The following is a 16,527-nucleotide window of genomic DNA, read 5'->3' as shown; positions in this document are numbered from 1 at the left end:
TACTTGACCTTGTCCTTACCTATCTGCCTGCCGCAGATGCTTCTGTCCATAACTGAATTGGTAGGAGCGATCACCGCACAGTCATTGTGGAGACGAAGTCCCACCTTCACATTGAGGATGCCATCCAATGTGTTGTGTGGCACTATCACCGTGATAAAGGGGATAGATTTCAAACAGATCTAGCAATGCAAATCTGGGCATCCATAAGGCGCTGTGGGCCATCAGCAGCAGCAGAATTGTACTCAACCACAATTTGTAACCTCATGGCCTGGCATATCCCCCACTCTACCATTACCATCAAGCCAGGAGACCATCCCTGGTTCAATGAGGAGTGCAGGATGGCATGCCAGGAGCAGCACTAGGCATACCTCAAAATGAGGCGTCAACCTGGTGAAGCTACAACCCCAGACTACTTGCATGCCAAACTGCATAAGCAGCATGCAATAGACAGAGCTAAGCGATCCCATAACCAACGGAACAGATCTAAGCTCTGCAGTCCTGCCACATTCAGCCGTGAATGGTGGTGGACAATTGAACAACCAACTGGAGGAGGTGGCTCCACAAATATCCCCATCCTCGATGATGGGGGAGCCCAGCACATCAGTGCGAAAGATAAAGCTGAAGCATTTGCAACAATCTTCAGCCAGAAGTGCCGAGTTGATGATCCATCTCGGCTCCCTTCTGAAGTCCCCAGCATGACAGATGCCAGACTTCAGCCAATTCGATTCACTCCGCGTGATATTAAGAAACAACTGAAGGCACTAGATACTGCAAAGGCTATCGGTCCTGACAATATTCCGGCAATAGTACTGAAGACCTGTGCTCCAGAGCTTGTCGCACCCCTAGCCAAACTGTTCCAGTACAGCTACAACACTGGCATCTACCCGGCAATGTGGAAAATTGCCCAGGTATGTCCCGTACACAAAAAGCAGGACAGGTCCAACCCGGCCAATTACCACCCCATCAGTCTACTCTCAATCATCAGTAAAGTGATGGAAGGTGTCATCAACAGTGCCATCAAGCAGCACTTGCTTAGCAATAACCTGCTCAGTGAAGCTCAGTTTGGGTTCCGCCAGGGCCACTCAGCTCCTGACCTCATTACAGCCTTGGTTCTAACATGGACAAAAGAGCTGAACTCAAGAGGTGAGGTGAGAGTGACTGCCCTTGACATCAAGGCAGCATTTGACCAAGTATGGCATCAAGGAACCCTCGCAAAACTGGTGTCAACGGGAATCAGAGGGAAAATTCTCTGCTGGTTGGAGTCATACCTAGCGCAAAGGAAGATGGCTGTGGTTGTTGGAGGTCAATCATCTGAGCTCCAGGACATCACTGCAGGAGTTCCTCAGGGTAGTGTCCTGCCCCCAGCCATCTTCAGCTGCTTCATCAATGACCTTCCTTCAATCACGAGGTCAGAAGTGGGGATGTTCGCTGATGATTGCACAATGTTCAGCACCATACGCAACTCCTCAAATACTGAAGCAGTCCGTGTAGAAATGCAGCAAGACCTGGACAATATCCAGGTTTTGGCTGATAAGTGGCAAGTAACATTTGCGCCACACAAGTGCCAGGCAATGACCATCTCCAACAAGAGAGAATCTAACCATCTCCCCTTGACATTCAATGGCATTATCATTGCTGAATCCCCCACTATCAACATCCTAAGGGCTACCATTGACCAGAAACTGAACTGGAGTAGCCATATAAATACCGTGGCTACAAGAGCAGGTTAGATGCTGGGAATCCTGCGGCGAGTAACTCATCTCCTGACTCCCCAAAGCCTGTCCACCATCTACAAGGCACAAGTCAGGAGTGTGATGGAACACTCTCCACTTGTCTGGATGGGTGCAGCTCCAACAACATTCAAGAAGCTCGACACCATCCAGAACAAAGCAGCCCGCTTGATTGGCACACCATCCACAAACATTCACTCCCTCCACCACCGATGCACAGTGGCAGCAGTGTGTACCATCTACAAGATGAAATGCAGCAACGCACCAAGGCTCCTTAGACAGCACCTTCCAAACTCGCGACCTCTACCACCTCGAAGGACAAGAGCAGCAGGTGCATGGTAACATCACCACCTGCATGGTAACATCACCACCTGCAAGTTGCCATCCAAGTCACACACCATCCTGACTTGGAACTATATCGCCGTTCCTTCACTGTCGCTGGGTCTAAATCCTGGAACTCCCTTCCTAACAGCACTGTGGATGTACCTACCTCACATGGACTGCAGCTGTTCAAGAGGGCAGCTCACCACCACCTGCTCAAGGGCAATTAGGGATGGGCAATAAATGCTGGCATAGCCAGTGACGCCCACATCCCATGAATGAATGAATTTTTTAAAAAGAGGATAACTAAAGAAAGAGTAGGGTCTATTAGGGACCATAAGGGCAACCTATGTATGGAGGTGGAGGACATTAATATGGTTCTATACTTGGAGAAGGACTATGAAATATTAGATAAAATTAACAGTTAGAGAAGTAGTAATAGGTGTTTAACATTTTTGAAAGTGGATATATCCCCAAGCCCAAATAAAATGTATCCTAGGCTGATAAGGGAAGCAACAGAAGAAATAGTGGAGGTTCTGACCATCGTTTTTCAATCCTCTCTGTCTACAGGTGTGGTGCCAGAGGACGGGAGGGCAACTAACATTGTACCATGGTTAAAAAAGTGAGGAAGGGATAAACCGAGTAATTACAGGCCAGTGAGCCTAACCTCAGTAGTAAAACAATTATAGCAAAAAATTTTGAGGGACAGGATAAACCTGCATTGATAAAGGCAGATTAACCAAAGATCGCCAGCACAGATTTGTTAAGGGAAGGTCGTGCCTGACCAACATGATTGAATTTTTTCAGGACCCAACAAAGTGGGTCGATGAGGGTCGTGCACGATGCTGTCTATATGGATTTTTAGCAAGGTTTTCGATAAGGTCCCACATGGCAGACTGGTCACAAAAGTAAAAAGCCCATGGGATCCAAGGCAAAGTGGCATGTTGGATCCAAAATTGCTCAAGAGGCAGGAAGCAGAGGGCAATGGTCGATGGGTGTTTTTGTGCCTGGAAGGCTGTTTCCAGTGGGGTTCTGCAGGAGTCAGTACTAGGTCCCTTGCTTTCTGAAGTATATATCAATGATTTGGGCTTGAATGTTATGGGTATGATTCAGAAGATTTCAGACGATACAAAAAGTGACCGCATAGTGCTTAATGAAGAAGAAAGCTACAGATTGCAGGAATATATCAATGGACCAGTTAGGAAGGTGAAACAGTGGCAAATGGAATTCAATCTGGAGAAGTGTGGGGTAATGCATTTGGGGAAGGCTAACAAGGCAAGGGAATACACAATAAGTGGTAGGATACTCAGAAGTGTAGATGAACAGAGGGACTTTGGAGTGCATGTCCACAGATCTCTGAAAATGGCTGGACAGGTAGGAACATAGGAGTAGCAGTAGGCCATTCAGTCCATTGAGCCTACCATTCAATATGATCGCGGCTGATCATACACTTCAATGCCTTTTTCCACACTATCCCCATATTCCCTTATGTCACTTGTATTGAGACATCTGTCAATCTCTGCTTTAAACATACTCAAAGACTGAGCTTCCACAGCCCTCTGGGGTAGAGAATTCCAAAAATTCACAACCCTCTGAGTAAAAAAAATGTCTCCTCATCTCTGTCCTAAGGCTTCCCCTTATTTTGAAATTGTTGCCCCAGTTCCAGACTCCCCAAACTGGGAAAGCATTTTAGCTGCGGCACAGTGGCTAGCACCTCAGCCTCACAGCTCCAGTAACCCGGTTCGGTTCTGGGTACTGCCTGTGCAGAGTTTGCAAGTTCTCCCTGTGAGCGCGTGAGTTTCCGCCGGGTGCTCCTGTTTCCTCCCACAGCCAAAGACTTGCAGGTTGATAGGTAAATTGGCCATTATAAATTGCCCCTATTGTAGGTAGGTGGTAGGAGAATTGAGTGAAGGATGCAAGGGAATATGGGATTAATGTAGGATTAGTATAAGTGGGTGGTTGTTGGTCGGCACAGACTCGGTGGGCCGAAGGGCTTGTTTCAGTGCTGTATCTCTCTATGACTCTACCCTGTCTATCCCTTTAAGTATTTTGTAGGTTTCAATGAGATCACCTCTCATTCTTCAAAACTCGAGAGAATACAAGCCCGGTTTCCCCAATCTCTCTTCATAGGACAATCCTGCCATCTCGGGAACAAGTATGGTGAATCTTAGTTGCATTCCCTCTATGGCAATAATATCCTTCCTAAGTTAAGGGGAACAAAACTGCATACAGTACTCCAGGTGAGGTCTAATCAAGATTCTACACAATTGAAGCAACACTTCACTACTCCTGTACTCAAATCCTCGTACGATGAAGGCTAACATATCATTAGCCTTCCTAATTGCTTGCTGCACCTGCATGTTAGCTTTCAGTGACTTATTGACAAGGATATCCAGGTTCCTTTGTACATCTACACCTTCTAATCTCTTACCATTTAAGCAATACTCTACACATCTGTTCCTCCTACCAAAGTGGATAACCTCACATATTTCCACATTATATTCCATCAAATAAAAGGGGAAAACTACAAATGTTGGAAATCTGAAATATAAAAAGATGCTGGAAACGTACTGATGAGGCAGCAGACTATGATGTTTCAGGTGCATATCCCTTCATCAGAACTAAAGACTGAAAATAAACAGGCATTTTAAAATACACCAACCAGGTTTCTTTAATAAACAACAAAATGATCAGTTTATTATAAAACAAGTCTTAAACCAGTAACAAAGCAAAGCATAAACACACAGATTGAAATATAAAAGTTCCCTTTTTAGCTTAGCCCCTCTCAGACACACACACACACACATCCATACATACACCGGTTAACCGAAAAAATAAAGAGATGTACTCTTTAGAACTCTATTACAAAAAAAAACAGACAAAAAGACTACTTTGACCAGATACTTGCTAATTATTGAAGAAAAAAAGAGAAGATATGGAAAGATGTCAGATGTCCTTTGTTTTGGTTTGGCGTCCCAACTATGCAGAGACAGCCATCACTGGGATCTGCCTAGAACAGTTCTTGCCCGATAACATTAAAGATCAGTTTGGGCAGGCTTACCAGGAAAAATGCAGCAACAGTTTCCGTTTATTTCTTACACTTGCTTCTCAGAGTTTCTAAAAGAAATGGAAAACTGGCAGGCTTTTCAAAGAGCTGGAACTGACTGAGTTGGCGCTTGCTCCCTTGGCAAGTTTTCTCCAACTGTCTTTTCAAATTATTGTCCATATCCCAACTGCCTGTTCAAAGCAAAATCAAAAACATCTCAGGAGTCAAGCCTCCTGACCCCTAAAAATCTTGACCTGTAACTTCTTTGTAAACATCTTTCCAAGTCAAAAAAAACCCCTGCTGGGTAATTATCTGAAGACAGGTGACTTCCGGTAAGGGCTTGCTTTTAGCACTCCTTGATTCTTCCAGTAACTGTTGTTTACAAGCTCAGTCCAAAAGTCGCTCTGATGACCTCTTTTAACAAAACACTAAGTTCCAGCATCTATGGAATCTTTTTTCAGTTTTAACACACAAATTCTCATACTTTAACAAAAAAAGGAAGCACTCATAACACACATCCACTGGTTTCCCCTTATCCACTGTGCTAGTAACATCCTCAAAAAACAAGTTTGGCAAACATGATGTCCCCTTCATAAATCCATGTTGACTCTGCCCAATCAGATCACTGTTTTCTAAGTGTCTAGTAATCAGATCCTTTATAATAAATTCTAGTATTTTCTCTACTACCAACATCAGGCTAACAGGTCTGTAGTTCCCCATTTTCTCTCTCCCTCCTTTCTTAAACAGTGGGGTTACATTTGCAAACTTCCAATCTGCAGGCACCATTGCAGTATTTATAGAATTTTGAACGATGATCCACTATATCTGTCGCCATCTCTTTCAACAATCTAGGGTGAAGATCATCGGGACCCCGGGGATTCGTCAACATTCAGTCCCATTAATTCCTCCAATACTACTTTTTTACTAATCCTAATTTCTTACAGTTCCTCATTCTCATTAGACTCTTGGATCTCATGTATTTCAGGGTGACTTCTTGAAACGTCCTCCATGAAGACAGAGACAAAAGAAATTATTTAGCTTCTCTGCCAATTCTCTATTTTCCATTATAAATTCTCCTGTCTCTGCCTGTAATGGACCCACATCTGTCTTTGCCATTTTTTTCTTTTTTACATACCTATAGAAGCTTTTACAATCTGTATTTATATTTCTTGCTAGTTTACATTCATATTCTATTCTCTCTTCATCAATTTCTTGGTCCTTCTTTGCTGGATTCTAAATTTCTCCCAATCCTCTGGCTTACAACTTTTTTGGCAACTTTATATGCCTTCCCCCTTTGATCTAATACTAGCTTTAACTTCCCTTGTTAGCCATGGCTGACTCGCTTTTCCTATTGGGTTCTTTTGCCTTACAGGAATGTACGTTTTTTGAAAACCATGCATTAATTCGTTAAATACTAGCCATTGCCTATCTACCATCAAACCTTTTAATGTATTTTTCCAATCCACCGTGGCCAACTTGCTCCTCATACCTTCATAATTACCCTTGTTTAGATTTAAGACCCTAGTTTCAGATTGAACTACATCTTTTTCAAACTTCATGGAAAATTCTATCATACTATGGTCACTTTTCCCTAAAGGTTCTGTTACCAGATTATTAATTAACCCTTTCTCACTGCATAATACTAGATCCAAAATAGGCTGTTCCCTTGTTGGTTCCTCAACATATTGCTCCAGAAAACCATCTCGGACATATTCCAGGAATAATTCTTCCACAGCATCACCCAGTCTATATAGAGATTGAAATCACCATGATTACTGCATTACCCTTGCTACATGCACTTCTAATTTTCTGATTTATACCATGCCCCACATTAACACTACTGTTTGGTGGCCTGTAAGCCACTCCTAACAATAATTGTTGCTCCTTGTTGTTTCTTAGCTCCACCCAAACGGATTCTACATCCTGTTCTTCCAATCGAAGATCCTCTCCCTCTCTAATGCACTGATCCCATCTCTTATTATCAGCACTACCCCATTTCCTTTTCCTTTTTGCCAGTCCTTCCTAAGTATCGAATATCCTTCAATATTCAGCTGTGTGCATTCAGATCGAATGCCTTTAATTCTGCCTTTTTAACACTATTCTGCATTTTGACCCTGATTGGCTCTAGCATTTGTTTCTGGTGCTTTCCACTTTCACTCACAGTTTTTTTTTACTTCCCAAAACCAGCTTTGTTTTTCTCCTATCTGAATTCCCTCGCAGGTTCCCAAGCCCCTGACAAGCTAGTTCAAACCTTCCCCAATAGCACTAGCAAATCTCCCATGAGGATATTAGTCCCGGTCCTGATAAGGTGTAACCAGTCCATCTTGCGCAGGTCCCACCTGCCCCAGAACCGGTCCCAATGCCCCAGGAATTTAAAGCCCTCCCTCCTACACCATTTTGCCAGCCATGTATTCATTTGCTCAATCTTCCTATTTCTATACTCACTAGCATGTGGTACTCAGAGTAATCCTGAGATTACTGCCTTGGATGTCCTGCTTTTCAATCTCCTTCCTAGCTCCCTAAATTCTGCTTTCAGGACTTCATCCCTCTTTCTACCCTTGTCATTGGTGGCAATGTGGACCACGACTTCTGGCTGTTCACCCTCCCCCAAAAGAATATCCTACAGCCATTCCGTGACATCCTTGACCCTGGCACCAGGGAGGCAACATACCATCCTGGAGTGATGTCTACGGCCACCGAAACGCCTGTCTGTTCCCCTATCAAATCGCCTACCACTATTGCACTTCCACTCTTCTTCCCACCCCACCCACCCACCACACACCTGTGCAGCTGAGCCACCTGTGGTGCCACAAACTTGGTGCTTGCTACATTCCTCTGATGGACCATCGCCCTCAGCAGTATCCAAAACGGAAAACTGGTTAGACATAGTGACATAGACTCAGAGGACTCCTGCACTACCTACCTGGTCTTTCTAGACTGCCTAGCGGTTACCCATTCCCTGTCTGTCTGCACGCTCTTAATCTGCAGTGTGACCACTTTGTTAAATGTGCTATCCACGTAGTTTTCAGCTTCGCAGATGCACCACAGTGACCTCAACCTCTGCTTGAGTTCCAAAACACAGAGCTCAAGTTTTTGCAGCTGCAGACACTTCCTGCACATCTGTTTTTTCTCTTTACAAATTCGAATTGACCTGCTGTGCATTTCCAAAATTTTTCTGTTTTTATATCAACCATTTCCATGATCAGCAATATGGACATCAGGGCTTCCTCATCAACACTGACCCTGGTTTCAAAGCTCATGTTTGCTAGCAGTTGCGACATAGAACATCAGCGTTCAGAGATTCACAGCTTCAGAGTTGGTTGCTGATGCCTGTGTCAGCTCCTTGACTGTGTCCAGTGATGCACTGAATTCTGAATTCAGTGGCAAGACCAATTTGCAATACACTCTGCTTCCGGCACTGGCACTTCACATAGGTCTCACTATTAAAGAAACTTCTGCCTTTTGCAGCCATGCTCCTGTGACACAGGTGCTCCTCAGAAAAGGCCAGTTAGAAAAACTTTTTTGGTATTTCTGTAGGTTACAGACAGGATAGCATCATAACATCAGGGGGTTCAGGACTTCCAATCAGCAGCAGCTATCCTTTCCTCCAGTTATTCTAGGCCATCTATGATGCTAATTTGCTGCTCAGCAATTTTTTCCCATCCATGCATTTTTTTTTTATTGCTGAGCATTAGTGTGCTGCTTATGTAAAAAAAAAGGCCATTTCATTGACTTTAAAGACGGCTTCAGGCTTATATCAAGAAAAGAATGTTGAGAAATATTATTGCGCGTCCAGTGCCGATCCTTTCTGTGGGAGTGTTGCTTGCCCCCTCATATGTGGCCCTGGGCTTGATTGCATGGCAGCCCCTAAATACTTCAGTAATTTCATTCACCTTTTCCAGCAAGAGGAGATCAGATAGCCCAGGAAGGTTAGTTGTTGTGGCCTGTTCAAACCAGGATGAATTCAAATCAAGCGGATTTCAATGGTCAGCAATCATTCAGGGTGGAACTTTAAAATTTGAATGAACCAACCATTTGAATGAAGAGGTTCTAACTAACCAATTATTCTTGCATAGCATGGATTTTTGTACAATTTCAATTTGAATTGATTTTTAATTCTTTGAATCAGGAATAGACTGGATATTATTACTGAAGCACATCACATCGCTATTCTGAGCATACAACATGGTTCAACGATAATGGGTTACATGACATGAATCTAAGCTAGATCTTGGATTGAAATCCAGAGTTTAACGGGCATCTTGAGCCAATGAGCTATGCAGTATCCAATTTGGAAGGACGTGATTTGTGCAAGGGATATTAAGAAATAAAGCCATACCAGAGTGAATAGCACATATACATTTCAGCAAGATGACTGAGTGAAGACCTAAGCAGGGTGATAGTTTCACATAGATGGATTCTAGCCATCAACAGAATATCTAAATTACTATTAAAATGGATGATGAGCATCTCCGACAGTTTCGGAGTGAAGTGAAACAGAGTTGTGTCCTAGCCACCACTGTGTTTGGCATCTTCTAATCCATGCTTCTGACCGTCACCTTCCCTACAGATATGGAAGGAGTCTACTTGCACGCTAGGTCAGACGTCCAGTTCTACAATCTATCAAGGCTGAAAGCGAAGACAGAAACACATCAAGTCATGATCAGAGAAGGCCACTACAATGATGATGCTGCGCTAGTCGCTCACACAGAAACTCAGCTACAAAGACTCATGGACTGTATCTCCCATGCCTGTAACCTGTTCTCCTTGACTATAAATGTCAAAAAAAACATGGTCATGGGACAAGGTGTTGCATCTCCGCCCCAATCACACAAAATAACACCCCACTGGAAGTGGCTAGCAAATTCTGATACCTTGAGTCCATGGTGACAGACAATCTGTCCCTTGATGCAAAGCTCGATACATGCATAAGGAAAGCAGCTACCACCTTTGGCCAACTTGCAAAACGCGCATGGGATAATACTAAGCTGACCCTAAGGACCAAGCTAATGGTTTATAAGATCTGTGTTCTCAGCACCTTGCTGTATGGCTGTGGAACATGGGTCACTTACAACTACCAGGAAAAGAAACTTAACAATTTCTATCTTCACTGTCTGCAGCGCTCTATAGGTATAACCTGGCAGGAAAAAAAATCATAAAGGTGTCAGTACTCTCAAAGGCAGAGTTCCCAAGTGTGTCGGCACTAATCAAACAGCTTCAGTGAATCGAACCCCTACCCAGAATGGAAGATGGTCACGGACCCAAGGACCTTCTGTATGGTGAGTGAGGTAGCTGGGTCCAGACAACTGGTGGGGTGCCCGAAGCTCCGTTTCAAGGGTGCTTGCAAGCATGACATGAAGGCCCTGAATGTTGACTATTGCATCTGGGAGTCACTAGCTGGCGAAAGAGGGAAATGGCGACACATCCTGTGGACTGGTGTGCACTACCACTCCACCCAGCTGCAAAAGCAGCTTGGCAGCAGGTGCTAACGTCAAAAGCAACAATTCACAGCACCGCTTTGCAGCTTCATTTGCAACATTTGTGGCAGAATCTGCCTCTCAAGGATTGGCCATCGCAGCCATCAGCAAAGGTGCACCAAGAGAAGACACCCCACCTAAATGGATTGTTTGCTGAATGTCCATCATCTTTTGTAGATGGAAGGATGCCAACCTGGTGAGCATCTTTATCAATTACAGTCTAAAAGTGTCACCCGTACATATCTATGTCACTGAAAAAAAAATATATAAAGGAATTCTCCAGGAACACAAGATACTGAAGCCAGAATAGCTGTAACATTTTTTTATTCATTCATGGGATGTGGTCGTTGCTGGCAAGGCGATATTTATTGTCCATCACTAATTGCCCTTGAGAAGGTGGTGGTGAGCTGCCTTCTTGAATCACTGCAGTCCATGTGGTGTAAGATACCCACAGTGCTGTCGGGCAGGGAGTTCCAGGATTTTGACCCAGTGACGTGAAGGAACAGCAATATATTCCCAAACCTGTGAAGTCACCCAGTGATTGAGCAGCAAGTAAATTTTCGAATAAGTCAAATACTTACACTTTTGCAAAATAATAGTGTGCTCCATCATATTATGATCCCATCCTTATGGAAAAGTGCATTCTATAATGGGAGATTTGCTAGTAATATATTAAAAGTCTTGTTGGTAGCATAGGTTTATATTCCCTGTTATGCATGTCTGTAATCTCTGCCTGTCATGCTTACAATCTTTCCAATCTTGTATTTACCTCCCAATGATCTCCATCTCTGATGCAAGTGCTCTTTACAGCATCAACTATCTCATGCCAATACAATCGGGCATAGCTCATAATGATACTCCTCCTTGCTTTTGCCCTCTCTGATCCACATTGCCACTTGCCTCGTCTCGAATCTGAGGCTGTGCTTCTGTCCGTCACCAGGAATGGGTTTTGAATTAATTGTTTTTAGCAAATGTGCTGAAACCACTTGAACAACTGAAATCCCATTCCCAGTCATACCTGCGAATTCCCAGTAGTGATTTTGCTGTTATCTGAAGTACAAACAGTATTTTCACTGTAATTATCAATAAATGTCAACAGTTACACTTGAAGATTGGTAGTGGGTACCAGTGGTGTTAAACCCTTCTGTTTGAGGATATGTATTCCTAGGGAGTGAGGTGCAGTTTGGCGCAACAATATTAAACAGGGTTGGGGTTACAGCACTTAGGGAAACTGATGCAAGAACGCTTAAGCTGGGCGCGTGTTGCAAATTTAAAACAATTTGGTTCTTGAGCAACTGTGCATATATATGTATTCACTGAGTTTCACTTCTATATTAATTTATTAGAACAGCAGAGTGCTAACCAAGAAAAGCTATTAAATCACTCAAAACAAAACAATACTTTTCGCACCCCAAGCAACTAAAATTTGTGACATCCAAAATAAGACTTTAAACTTCATAAGAACATGAAGAAAATTACATAGCTCTCAAAACATGATCAAACTTGTCCATAAAGTTGTCTTTTATGTGCATGAGGGTTTCAGCCTTTCACAAAAGCCTGATATTGAAGTTTATATTTTGACCTTAAGCTACCACGCTGGGATTTCTGCAGCCTGAGTGTACACAGTGTGCCCAATCTCTCAGATATAGAAACAGAAAGTGCTGCAAATACTCAACAGGTCTGGCAGCATCTGTGGGGAGAGAAGCAGAGTTAATGTTTCAGGTTTGTGACTTTTCATCAGAACTGGCAAAGGTTAGAAATGTCATAGGCAAGTGAAGTGGGGTGGTGGGGGTGGGGGGGGGGGGGGGGGCGGGAGGAGAGATCAAAAGGAAATTTGCGAGATAGGGCAGAGGGCAGGAGACATTAACTGACAAGGAGGTCACAGGATAAAGACAAAGGGAGTGTGCTAGTGGTGTGGTGAAAGACAAAGCATGAGTGCAGAGAAAGTGTTAATGACAGAATAATGAACAGTTCTGCCCAAAAGCACAAACATGAAAAACCAAGTTTAAGACAGGCACATGGTAAAAAATTATGAAACAAAATAAAATAAAAATAAAAAAGTATGAGTTATACTCTGAAATTACTGAACTCACTGTTCAGTTTGGAAGGTTGTAGTGTGCCTAATCAGAAAATGAGGTGCTGTTCCTCGAGCTTGCGTTGATGTTCACTGGAACACTGCAGCAGGCCAAGGACAGAAACATGGGCATGGGAGCAGGAGGGCATGTTGAAATGGCAAGCAACCGGAAGCTCGGGGTATGTTTGCGGACTGAGCGGAGCCGTTCCACAAAGCGGTCACCCAATTTGAGTTTGTTCTCCCCAATGTAGAGGCGATCACATTGCGAGCAGCAAACATAGTATACTAAATTAAAGGAAGTACAAGTAAATCGCTGCTTCAACTGGAAGGAGTGTTTGGGGCCTTGGATGGCGGGGAGAGAGGAGGTAAAAGAGCAGGTATTACACCACCTCCGATTGCATGGGAAGGGGACGAGGTGTCGGGGGTAATCCCTTGGGAACGCTGACAGGGGAGGGGCGGGGAAGATGCGCTTGGTGGTGGCATCACGCTGGAGGTGGCAGAAATAGCGGAGGACGATCCTTTGGATGTATAGGCTGGTGGGGTGGCAAGTGACAACAAGGGGAACCCTGTCATGGTTCTGGGAGGGAGGGGAAGGGATGAGAGCAGATATGTGGGAAATGGGTCGGACATGGTTGAGGGCCCTGACAACCACAATGGGGGATGAATCCTTGGTTGAGGAAAAAGGAAGACATATCAGAAGTGCTGTTGTGGAAGGTTGCATCATCAGAACAGATGCATCAGAGATGGAGAAACTGGGAGAATGGAATGGAGTCCTTACAGGAAACAGGGTGTGAGGAAGTGTAGTTGAGTTAGCTGTGGGAGTCGGTGGGCTTATAATGAATATTAGTAGACAGTCTATCCCCAGAGATGGAAACAGAAAAGTCGAGGAATGGAATGGAAGTGTCAGAGATGGACCAGGTAAAAATGAGAGAAGGGTGGAATTGGAAGCAAAGTTGATAAAATTTTCCAGCTCGGGGGGTGGGAGCAGGAAACGGCACCGATACAGTCACCAATGTACCGGAAAAAAAGAGTTGGGGGAGAGGGACTGCGTAGGACTGGAACAAGGAATGTTCAACATACCTCACAAAAAGACAGGCATAACCATATACCCATGCATATACTCATACCAGCACCTATTATTTGAAGGAAATGAGTAGAGTTGAAGGTGAAATAAGTTCAGCCAGGTGGAGGAAGGTGGTGGCGGTGGATGGGGACTGGTTGGGCCTCTGTTCAAGGAAAAAGCAGAGAGCCCTCAGACTATCCTGGTGGGGGATGGAGGTGTAGAGAGACTGGACGTCCATAGTGAAGAGGAGGCGGTTAGGGCCAGGAAACTGGAAATTGTTGAAAAAGCGTAGGGCATCAGAAGAGTCACGGATGTAAGTGGGAAGAGACTGGACCAGGAAGAAAAGATAGTAAACATAAGAATTAAGTTCAGTGGAGCAAAGACAGGTTGAAGCAATAGGTCTACCAGGATAGTCCGGTTTGTAGATTTTGGGAACTCTTTTTCCAATACATTGATGACTGTATCAGTGCCATTTCCTGCTCTCGCCCCGAACTGGAAAATTTCATCAATTTTGCTTCCAATTTCCACTTCTCTCACTTTTACTTAGTCCATTTCCGACACTTCCCTTCCCTTCCTCGAATTCTCTGCCTCCATCTCTGGGGATAGACTGTCTACTAATATTCATCATAAGCCCACCGACTCCCACAGCTACCTCGACTACACTTCCTCACACCCTGCTTCCTGTAAGGACTACATTCCATTCTCCCAGTATCTCCTTCGCCGTCTATCTGTTCTGATGATGCAACCTTCCACAACAGCGCTTCTGATAAGTCTTGCTTTTTCCTCAACGAAGGACTCCCCCCACCCCCAACTGTGGTTGACAGGGCCCTCAACCATATCCGACCCATTTCCCACACTTCTGCCCTCACCCCTTCCCCTCCCTCCTAGAACCGTGACAGGGTTCCCCTAGTTCTCACTTTCCACCCCACCAGCCTATACATCCAAAGGATCATCCTCTGACATTTCTGCCACCTCCAGCGTGATGCCACCACCAAACGCATCTTCCCCTCCCCTCTCCTCCCCGTCAGCATTCTGAAGGGATTGTTCACTCTATGACACCTTGGTCCACTCTTCCATTACCCCCGACATCTCGTCCCCTTCCCGTGCAATCACAGGAGGTGTAATACCTACCCTTTTACCTCCTCTCTCCTCACCATCCAAGGCCCCAAACACTCCTTCCAGTTGAAGCAGCGATTTACTTGTACTTGTTTCAATTTAGCATACTGTATTCGCTGCTCACAAGCTGTTGCCTCTACACTGGGGAGACCAAATGCAGATTGGGTGATCGCTTTGTGGAACACCTCCACTCTGTCCACAAGCATGACCCCGAGCTTCTGGTTGCTTGCCATTTCAACATACCCCCCTGCTCTTATGCCCACATTTCTGTCCTTGGCCTGCTGCAGTGTTCCAGTGAACATCAACGCAAGCTCGAGGAACAGCACCTCATTTTCTAATTGGACAGTCTACAGCCTTCCACACTGAACATTGACTTCAATAATTTCAGAGTATAACTGGCCCTTTGTTATTATTTTATTTTGTTTTATCGTTTTTTTTAACCATGTGCCTGCCTTAAACTTGGTTTGTCTTTCACCACACCACTAGCACACTCCCTTTGCCTTTGCCCTGTGACCTCCTCGTCAGTTAATCTCTCCTGCCCTCTGTCCTATCACACAAATTTCCTTTTGTTCTCTGCCCCCCCCCCCCCACCTCCGCTTCAATCCTATGACATTTCTAACCTTTGCAGTTCTGATGAAAGGTCACAAACCTGAAACATTAACTGTGCTTCTCTCTCCACAGATGCTGCCAGACCTGTTGAGTATTTTCAGCACTGTTTTTATTTCAGATTTCCAGCATCAGCAATATTTTGCTTTATTTTAGTGCCCAATCTCTCACCACATGTCAGAGGAATTGTCTCCTTGCTGTTTGTCCTGTGACACAACAGCTGACTTTACTGCTTGCAAATAATTCCAAATACACAGGAGAACAACTTTTCAATCAGGCAATATTTACTTTTAACTACCATGACTGTTGGATTCAACTGCAGAACTTTTACTTCAGGCAAAGTCAGATGAGGGGGGGGGGCAGGAAACTGCTGCAGTACTTTCCATTATTTATACTTAGAAAGTCAAATAAGGAATTTTACTTTCCCCTTCATTTAGATTTCATTGTAGTTATGGATCTGACGAATGGATTGAGCATAGATGACAAAACACAGCTTGTGGCGAATTTTAGAAATTTTCCATACAGACACCTCCCCTCACCACTCCCAGACACATATCTCTTATCAGTTATTGCAAACCCTGAGACTTGCATACAATATGCTCAGACCCCATCCCCTCCCTGTGTTCCTGGCCTCAGCATCAACCCTAATGCTTCTAACCCCTAGGATCCATCCACTACTGCTAATGCCAAAAACCACACAGTAAGCCAATGCAAATATTCCACTCCTCAATGGTATCAGAGCCTAAGATTACCAGAGCTCACAATCACCTGCAAGCAATGTAACTTGCTGCTAGAAACCTAGAAATATCTCCTGCCCACTACTGCTAAGCCAATACAGTTACATTCAATCTGCTACAAGGATGCAGAGCTTTAATAAAAGCTAAAAGACAAAATTAAATATATAGTTAAATGAACATATATTAATAATCAAGGCATTCACTTTTAGTCTTCACAGAAAAACATTGTGGGATTTGATGCCTAAAACACTGGTAGAAATCACATAATGCTGGATAATTAAAGCAGAATTAGCTTAATGTAATCACTATAAATCAGTGGCCCTGATAATACATCACACATTACCTGGTATAAACACC

At 44.1% G+C, this 16,527-nt stretch overlaps 1 protein-coding gene across 8 annotated transcripts in view; it reads right to left on the bottom strand.

The window, feature by feature from the left end:
* Positions 1–16,527, bottom strand: part of LOC137346547 (protein CASP-like) — a 734,295-nt gene that overhangs the window by 327,770 nt on the left and 389,998 nt on the right. The gene's annotated exons all lie outside the window — the stretch shown is intronic.

This window comes from Heterodontus francisci, chromosome 30 (genome assembly GCF_036365525.1).
Source record: "Heterodontus francisci isolate sHetFra1 chromosome 30, sHetFra1.hap1, whole genome shotgun sequence".
In the NCBI taxonomy this organism is placed as follows: Eukaryota; Metazoa; Chordata; class Chondrichthyes; order Heterodontiformes; family Heterodontidae; genus Heterodontus; species Heterodontus francisci.
Note: the sequence above shows the minus strand (reverse complement) of the source record. Positions and strands in the feature narration are given on the sequence as shown.